At 43.2% G+C, this 9,566-nt stretch overlaps 1 non-coding gene and 1 pseudogene across 1 annotated transcript; both read left to right on the top strand.

Annotated features, from left to right (window-relative positions):
* The first annotated feature begins 663 nt into the window (after positions 1–663).
* Positions 664–8,673, top strand: LOC127293300 (protein ETHYLENE-INSENSITIVE 2-like; annotated as a pseudogene).
* On the top strand, positions 1,863–2,022 carry LOC127297826 (U1 spliceosomal RNA). Its single transcript, XR_007849514.1, has one exon. It is a non-coding gene; the product is annotated as a U1 spliceosomal RNA (small nuclear RNA).
* Positions 8,674–9,566: the final 893 nt, after the last annotated feature.

The following is a 9,566-nucleotide window of genomic DNA, read 5'->3' as shown; positions in this document are numbered from 1 at the left end:
ACCGACGGTTCATCATCTATGGGTTGATTTGGAGCATTAATTAGATGGACATATCCAATTGTCCAGGACGGCAAATCAATGTGAGTGCCCCTAACTTGTTCAGCTTTACTATTTTCTAATGTATTCAAGTTTTAATGGAGTTGTGTTTTGGTTTTACTGCACTTGGTGGGGATTGGAAGAGAGAGGGACACAGAAGGGGTGAGAGATGCAGTTTTTCCCTTTGTTTTTTAATCCAAATTTTTAAAGCGAAATATCTTGAGAATCATTTGTCCAACTTACAAACCGTTTTACTTTTGAACTTCTCGTGTCGAGATTTTTAAAATTAGATTCCATGTTGATAGATTTTAAGAAACTTCCTTTTTAAGTTTTTAAAACTAGTACGGTTGTATTTATAGGTGTTAATGTAAAGTGTACTCCGGTTTTCATTGAGTTGTACGTTTTACTGTGTATATATACTTTATTTTTCATTGTACTGGCACTCAGATTATAGTGCAAGTGCATTTCTTTTTCACTTAGGTGTACTTTATTATTCAACAGATGCCAGAGCAAGGAGCTGGTATCGTCCACCTTTGCTCTGCTCGCAGTCCAAGGTGTCGCCTTGTGTGACGGATACCTACGAAATGGTGTTTCCAAGTTCGCTCGCAGCTTCTAGCGGCAAGACAGTAGAGACGGCCCCACAGATTCCCTTCCCATTCGCACGCAAAATACGAAAACACCCCTCGCCGCTCTCGGCGTGCAGCCTGCCCTTATCCTCTCCAGGGCGGCGGAGAGGCCACCGATCACCGCATTGCCTACTTCTTCCCGGTTTTCCCGCTCGTCTCCTACGCCATCGCACCCGAACCCTCTCCCGCAACGAAGCACGCGGGCTGGAACCTCTCTCTGCCGGAGTGGAGAGATCCATCTGAACTTGCTCGACTGCTTCTCCCTGGTGACTAGCACTAACTTTTCTTGCATTGTTCTAGGATTCCAGGTTCTCGCTCTGCTCTGCTTTGCTCGGAGGATTCTAACCGATTTTTTTTCTTTCTGGGAATTAATGGATGCTCTGTTCATCCAGTTTTTATGCGAATGTGCATGCTTCCCCCTGGAGTAGAGAGTACGGATAGCTAATTTGCTGGTTCAAGGTAAGGTAATGTCCGACTCCGATGCTGTGTGTATCATCAGTGTATCTGTGTATGTATTCACCAGCTTTGGACCGAACTGTTTGTTCATGTGTTCTCAAGGAAAAGGACCCTTGGATCATAAGGGCGTGACTCGGATAAACACCCTGGTCCTCTATCGCGGATTCACAGTGATTCTTTACTGATCGCATCTTCGCGCCGCCATGGAAGCCGTGCACGGCATAGAGTCTATGGCCGGAGACAGCCGGAATCACCTCTCTCGCACCCTTGGGCCGGCGCTGCTGATCTCGGTGGGTTATATCGATCTCGGCAAGTGGGTGGCGACGGTCGACGCCGGGGCTCGCTTCGGGTACGACCTCGTGCTGCTCGTGGTCCTCTTCAATTTCTCCGCCGTCCTGTATCAGTACCTGTCCACCTGTGTCGGCATGGTCACCGGCAAGAACCTTGCACAGGTACCAGTTTGAGTTTTTTTTTTTCTTTTCATCAGTAAGCCTGCAGATATGCAGATGATGACCTTCGCAAGATTTTTTTTTTTCTGGATAAACCGATGCGAAAGCAATGAACCAATGGGCCTAGCAACACAAAGCCCAGTTCTTATCCAAAATTGGCCAGAAGCAGACCGGCGATCTGAACCCAACACGGACACGTCTGCTCCAGGATGCGTTTAGTACCACATCGAAAGCAGGAGAGGGTTGGGGTGGGAGATCTTCGCTATATAATAGGCGCCTAGCGCAACCTTGAAACATACTTACCTGGATGGGGTCTACGGCCTATCATGAAGGGTCGTGGCCTAGATCAATGGCTCACATTGCACTTGGTGTAGCGTGTTGGTCTACCATCTCCCTACGGGGAGAGTGGACATCATAATTTGTGGTAGAGGGGGTACGCGTTCGCGCGGCCCCTACCAATTCTTGAAATATTTAAATTTGGTACTCCCTCCGTCCCAAATTAGTTTTCTCAAGTTTGTTAAAATATGGATGTATCAAGACACTAAAACATGTCTAAATACATCCATATTTAAAAAAATTTGTGACAACTAATTTGGAACGGAGGGAGTACTTAGTTGGGTCATCTGGCTCGCGCAGCCCCTGCCAATTCTTTAAATATTTAAATTTGGTACTTAGTTGGGTCATCTGACTAATTATCTTACAGGTCTTCTTGTTTTCATATGAACCCATCCCTTTAGTTTCTGAACTATTTCTGGGCATCATCTGTTTGCAAAGCGATCATCCACCTCCACCAAAGTTCTTGCTTACAGATACAGATGAATCCATCCCTGTAGTTTCTGAACTACTGCTGGGCGCCTGGGCATCATCTGATTGCTAAGCTATCATCCACCCAATATCTGTGATTTGTTCTTTATTATTTGGATGGGACCATATAAGGCTATAGAGATTGTACAAAAAAAGCAAGCAGCCCCTATTTTGAGAAAAAGAAAAGCTCTCTCAAATATGAACTTAACAAGAAACTGTTAACTTTTCATGCTTATATTTAAGTTCCTTCTGCAAGATAATCCCTTGCATTTTCTACATTTCCCAGTTACATCCACCATCTAGTTCTTACTTGTAGTGCTTTTACATGAATCTCAAGATCACGCGCCAGGAGTACAGCCGGTTTATATGTGTTGGCCTTGGTATCCAGGCAGGATTGTCTTTGTTTACTTCAGAATTAACCATGGTATGTGTACTAACTTCACACAAATCTGTTTCTGTATCATTGCATTTTTAGAATATTTATTTATTTTGCCATGTTATCTGTATTCACTTGTAAGTCCTTTGTGAGAATGTGAGTGATTCCTAACTTCTGAACTTTTAATATATTGACTGTTTCAGATTGCAGGCATAGCAGTCGGCTTCAACCTTGTGTTTGACCACGATGATCTTATCACAGGCCTTATTTTTGCATGCGTTGTAATTAATCTGCTGCCATATCTTCTCTCCCCTGGGGTGAGTTCATTATTCACCTTGGAATCACTGATTCTTAAAAGGTTAACTTGCTCTAACTCCTCTTAAGACCTTATGTGTTTTTGATATATTGTTTCTGCTCATTCTAGGACAGGAGGATGGCTGGAACGTTAAATGCCTGCATAGCAGGCTTTACGATTCTTTGTTTTGTGCTTGGTTTACTTATCAGTCAACCAGAGATTCCTCTCCATGTGAATGTGATGTTCCCCAAGTTGAGTGGTGAAAGCGCGTACTCACTGATGGCCCTTATGGGTGCAAACGTAATAGCACACAATTTTTATGTTCATTCGTCAATTGTTCAGGTATGTTCCGGCGTCTCCAATCTTGCTCATATTGAGCTAACATTTTTCATATATTTGGATTTACATTTGGAGGTGCACTAGCTATGTGTAACTGTTTCCCGATAGAAGTAATGTAGCTATATGTTGCAACTTGTGCTGATATCTGGAGCAATTGGCTTGCATGGTTTGTGTGAGATGTTCCATACTTTCAGCTGTAGATTACGCCATCGAGAGTACCAAGTACATAGTGCAAAGTATTCATCACCAAAAGGGGCTAACTATTCTTATCACAGGCTTCTGGCTTTGTGCATGTGTTTGGTGTCATATCTCAATTAGTTTATGCACGACATTTTATTTGTTTCATGTAATTATAATTGTTAGAATGATCATACTAAAGGAAACTGTGTTTCAACTCTACTTCAATGGTTATTTCTTTTGGTTCAAGGATGGGTGAGTGGTCTATCATGGTTTCATCCCCATAGGCAGAAAGTATAAATATGAGGGGGTCATCCCCTAAAAAACATGGGATGATCAGCTGATCATATGATTAACCAGCCCACTGTAGCATGTACAAGCTGTCCTTCGATCCAACATTCTATTAATGTTCTCAGAGTATTTACGCGATAGTTGTTGATAACTTAGTCGAACTTTATACTCCCTCCGTTCCAAAAAAAAAGCTTCTCAACTTTGTCTAGATTCAAATGTATATATAAACATATTTTAGTTATAGATACGTCCGTATCTACAAAAAGTTGAGAAGCTTTTTTTGGGACGGAGGGAGTACATTATTTGACTCTGCACAAAAGTTGTAAGCCTTCTTATTAGGAACGGAGGGAACACGATTTGAATATTTTGTGTCCATGTAACTGTCAAGCTTCATGCACAACGCAACCAAAAGTTAAATTGCGAAAGCCGGGACTCAAATTCGAGACCCTACTCTCTGATACCGTGTCAAGCTTCATGGACTAGCCAATGCAACCAAAAATCCAAACTAATGGAAAGCTCTTGTACAATCCACTTATACACTTCACAACAGTAACCAGCTCCCGATGCTGCATTTTGTTGGATAAAACAACCTTAGGTACTTAGCACTTGAGTCTCAGACACTATCTCTGCTTTGTGCCAAGTGTGGCAGCTCTACTTGTAAGGGGCCCAGATGTCATATGGGTTTTAAAGAACACAGCTTACTTTATGTCAGGTACAACCCCACAATTATCAGTTCAGAATATTGTATTGTGTTGTTGCCTTCACGTTTCATCACTGAAAGAAAAAAAATTGTAACAGACACTGGCATGTATTGCTTATTGTGTCTGATCTATTCTTCTAAGTAGCCACTGAGAAATGTAAAACTAAGACACATCACCAAATATGGTTAAAGCAATGGTGGATTGTCAGTTGTCACTAACTGGCATGCTTGTCCACATGTCAATGTCCGATCATTTTAGCTGCAATTTTATTGAAATATGGCCATAGGGGCGTATTTAGAATCTTTAGGAGGCGGAGTTGTTTGAATAAAGACCTCGTGCTAACTTTATCTGATAACCTCAGCTACAAACTGGTTTTGCATGTATTTGTGCTTACGTGGTTAATTCAATTATTACAAAGCCTAGATTTTTTGTTTGTTATGGTGGTTCAGAAATATTGTACTTTCTACTTTGTACTCCACAAATGCTATGGTTTTCTTTTTCTAAAGGAGATTATGACCCGGCCTCTGCATCGACTCATGCACGCAGGTCAGAACAACCACAACAAAGATTGCATGTCACACTTATGCATCACTAATCCTACTAGTGTACCATCCGAACTGGTTGAACATAGCCTATGCTATCATCTCCAAGTAGCTGCACCCAGATGCAAAAGACTCCCGCGCCTCCACAATTAGTCCATTTTACTATAGTTTTCTGGTCATTTGAGTTATCATTTCATCTTAATTAAGATACGTATATGCAGGTCCAGAGAAGATCTCATGCTACCCTTGGTGGCCTATTTCATGACCACCTTTTCTCTATATTGTTTACTTTTACTGGGGTTTTTCTTGTGAACTATGTTCTGTTGAGCTCAGCAGCATCGGAATCCAGCCACAATGTGCTCCACACCTTTCACGATGCTGTAGATCTAATGAACCAGGTTTGTGAGACCAGTTTCTACAGCAGCATCCAACTCGTATCTAAACGTATGGTGAATTTCCTGACTTTCTTCTCTTTAACAGATATTTACGAGTCCCATGGCACCACTTGTGTTGTTAGCGGTTGTTCTCTTTTCTAGCCACGTCATCTCATTGACATCTGTTATGGCTAGCCATACAGTTACGCAGAATTTATTTGGTGCAGATCTGTCTCTTACTACTCATCATGTGGTACTTAAGGTTATTGCCATGATTCCTACAATGTATTGTGCAAAAGTAGCAGGCTCGGAAGGGATATATCAGTTACTCATTCTGTGTCCAGTAATCCAGGCCATGCTCCTGCCTTCATCTGTTATTCCTGTTTTTCGTGTTGCCTCGTCAAGGTCAATAATGGGCAACTATGGGATATCCTTATATGTTGAAATATTAGCCTTTCTTGCCTTTCTTCTCATGTTGTTTACAAATATTATATTTGTGGCGGAGGTCCTGTTCGGTGACAGCAGCTGGACAAACAACCTGAAAGGGAACACTGAATGCCCTGTGATAATTCCACATACTGTTTTAGTCCTCATGTCTTGTGCATGTATTGCTTTCACACTCTTCCTGGCTGTCACTCCACTAAAGTCAGCAAGTAGTGAAGCTGAAACTCAGGAGTTTTCTATGCACTCGCATAGAGAAGCATCAGACAGTAGTCATCACAGAGAAGATACTTCTCTGGAATATGTTGCACATGAAGAAATTCAAAGGTATTATACTAATGCTGTTCGAAGAGATTCATTGAGAAGTCATCAGAAATCGGCTTTGGAGCATATTGACAGTTCTGAAACCACTGCAGAATCTGACTATGACACTGGACAGTCAACTGCGTATACAGCGACCAATTCTAGAGGCTGGCCCCTTGACATCATGCAACCACAAGGAGTCAAAACCAGTTGTTAATGTTGACTTCACAGAGTCAACGCCAAAGGTCTCTACAACCATTGTAGGAACACAAAGTTCAGCAGAGAACATTCCATTGAGGAGCACAACTGAAAAAAGATGTTAAAGTAGAAGCAGATGTTTGCACAGACAAGATTTCACATAATGTGAAGGTTAAGAAGTCCACTGGAGGCAGGGCACCCATTTTTATCTTCCAGTTATCCACCATCCCTTACTATGAGCAGGTATAAAGACACTGATGCCGACAATGGCAGTGATAGCCTCTCAAAGCTTCCTGGTTTGGGCCATGCTGCAAGAGGGAAAGCTCTCAGTAATTCTGAATGAGTTCTCGGGACAGCTTTCTGATTATCACGGTAAGCTAACTCAAGAATATAATGCTGAAAGGATGAACCTTTTGCTTGGAATGGATTTGTTGAGAATGGGATTCAGATGGGTGACACTGGGTCATCAAACTGGTCAGAGCATGCATTTACCGAACATGGACACACTAGTTCAAGCAGCACCTTACCTGACCAAAATGGAAAATGTTTCGCGAATTATGATGTGGCAGCTTATTCTGATAACCGGTTCTACCAGCCTGAAGTCAGATTTCACGGTCCACCTGTGTTCCACTGTACGCATGGCGACTATCTTCTGCTGGTTCTGACTATGCTGGCCCTGTTATTCGTGCTCGTAACCAAAACTTTACTGGTTCATTTGGTTCTACATCTTTGCATAACCCAAAAATGAACGGATTAAGTACAATGACGGTAGGGCGATCCTATTAAGATCTTACTACCATTCTTGGGAGTGATAATGTTGACTCATCTGATTGCTCAAAGAAACCACGGTTCACGTGATATATCTGCTATAATTGCTGCATGCAGACGGTCACTTTTGAGCAAAGATCTGGGCAGTGCTGCTCGAAATTGGTCATATCTTATTGGGCTGGTATCTGAAGGACCACATCATGTGGACACAGTGACCATGTTCCAGAGCTCTAGGCAGTCGAGCATGAGAACCAAGCCAAGATCATTTTGGTTGCAGCAACCATTTGAAAAATTATTTGGTGTGGCAAGTGCAGAGTTCAATAGGAGCAAGGCGGGCACTGATCAGAGGTCAAATGGCACCAAGGATGATTTCTCATACACAGAATGGAAACAAAATTTCTCCAGTCCCTCAGATTTTGCATCATGAAGCTCTTACAATTGGAAGGGTTGAGATGGTTCTTTAGGCAGAATGGTGGATGTGATAAAAATCTAATTGACCGAGTTGCTGCAGCAGAGAGAATTTCACAAGAATCCGCAGTTGACATGGGCTCTCATTGCACACAAAGAGATAGCCGGCAGTGATTGTGTTTGGCAGGCTTCCCTGGGTATTAGTTTTGGTGCCCGGTGTATTCCTCGGGTGCTAGACCTGTCCCTTGTGGAAAGTAGGCCAGAACTTTGGCGTAAGTATACTTATGTTCTCAGCCGTCTTCAGGTGATTATTTGTCTTGTTACTTTGCAGGCATCCTTACCAGTTACTGTTGAGCATATATCAACTTCCTGCCGTTATCATTGTATATTCCACTCCCAGTGATGTTTTCATTAAAAATAAAATAAACCAGAACAGTTCTCCCATGTCGTTCTTAAAAAAATCATCAATAAACCTGTGCCGGGTCTATTCTGCAGTTGATGTTTCTCTGCTGTGAATATGCAGAGGTCGAACTCTTACTATACCTACTGAGCACATTTTGGCATCCAGTTTTCTGACATTTACTTACTTTATTTGATGTAGGGTTTCCTCGAACCTGCATTTTCCAAGCCTCTGAAACCCATCACTGGGTTTTCATGCCTTGAGAAAGCATGTCCGGTTGCCAAGCCCATGCCTGCTGCTTCTCAGATCTCTGTTGTTTCTTGTTGCATTGATGTTCGCCTGGAAGCTTTTTAGCCTTGGTTCCCGCGTGTGGTTTTTGCACTGGCAATTGCATTTTATGTTCTATGAGGCAGAGGGTGAATGGTCGCTGCGACTGATGTACAGAAAGGATGTTGTAGTTTGTTGGAGCAGCACTGTAAATTTGACTATAGCTCATATTCCTTTTTTTTCTGTGCTATATGTGGTTATGTAGGGAGGTTACAGCTTGGTCCAGACCGCAAGATTCTAGCATTTGTGGATATAGATCTTGTCTTCTGTGTCCCTTCTAACAGAGCTACTTAAAATCCTGGGATCGAAGAAGTAATTTCCTGACATGATCCAGTGGTTATCTTGGCATTTATCATTTGTAATCCAATCTTGACAGATCATTTCTCTGTCCAGTTGTTCCCCCCTTCTCAGCGACATACCTACTTCCGAGCAATGTTTCCTCCTGTCTTCGCATCTTTTCAGGCTAAATTTCTGTGTGTTGTACAGTTGCACTGTCCTGCTACTTCAGAGTCAGGTCCCGTTCTGGTTGCCAGCTTGTCTGCTGAGAGCCTGGGATCAGGCTCGATTATTTCAAGTTTTCTCCGAAGGTCGGTGGATTCTGCATGGCTTCACTTCACAACCTGCCATCCTTACTGAGTTCCGCAATTTCTTGGGTATCCTCCTGCTTTGCCTGCTGTCTGTCTATCTAGGCTGAAAATAACTACTCGGTGATCAGCCATTGGTTCGGTTTGCTGGGGATAGTATTTGCTCTAGTCAGGTGAGATTCCCGGGCTAGCTCTTGTTCATGGCATGCTGATGCTGGGATCAGCCACAGACTCTAGCTAGATTTCCAGATTTTCCTCTCTCTTTTTCCCTGAAGACAACTGTGTAAATTACGGGTGAAACAGTGGACTCCCATGTTACATTAGCCTTAAATGAAGTGGCAAATCAATGCAGTGGAGAACAGAGATGTGCTAATGTAAGTAGGCATTTCTTCAAGCAGATGCCGTGCGTGGGTAGATGAAGCAGTGACTGACCTGGTATCGCGAGGCCCCGAGCTGGGACCGACGCCGCCGATCCGGAGATGAAGCCTGTTCATTTAATCATTCTCAGGGAGGGGGGACAGGCGATGGCATCCAGCGCGGGGTCGTTTTCGCGGTGCCACGCTCCGGCGAACAGGCCAGCGTACGCAACAGATACGTCCTGCTGCCTGTTGGTTCGCCTGTGGGCCGAGCACGGAGGCTTGATCCTGTCGGACTCCGCTCTCCGCTAGGTG

The sequence above is a fragment of the Lolium perenne genome, chromosome 4 (assembly GCF_019359855.2).
Source record: "Lolium perenne isolate Kyuss_39 chromosome 4, Kyuss_2.0, whole genome shotgun sequence".
NCBI lineage: Eukaryota > Viridiplantae > Streptophyta > Magnoliopsida > Poales > Poaceae > Lolium > Lolium perenne.
The sequence above is the reverse complement of the archived record's forward strand: the minus strand, read 5'-3'. Positions and strand labels throughout refer to the sequence as shown.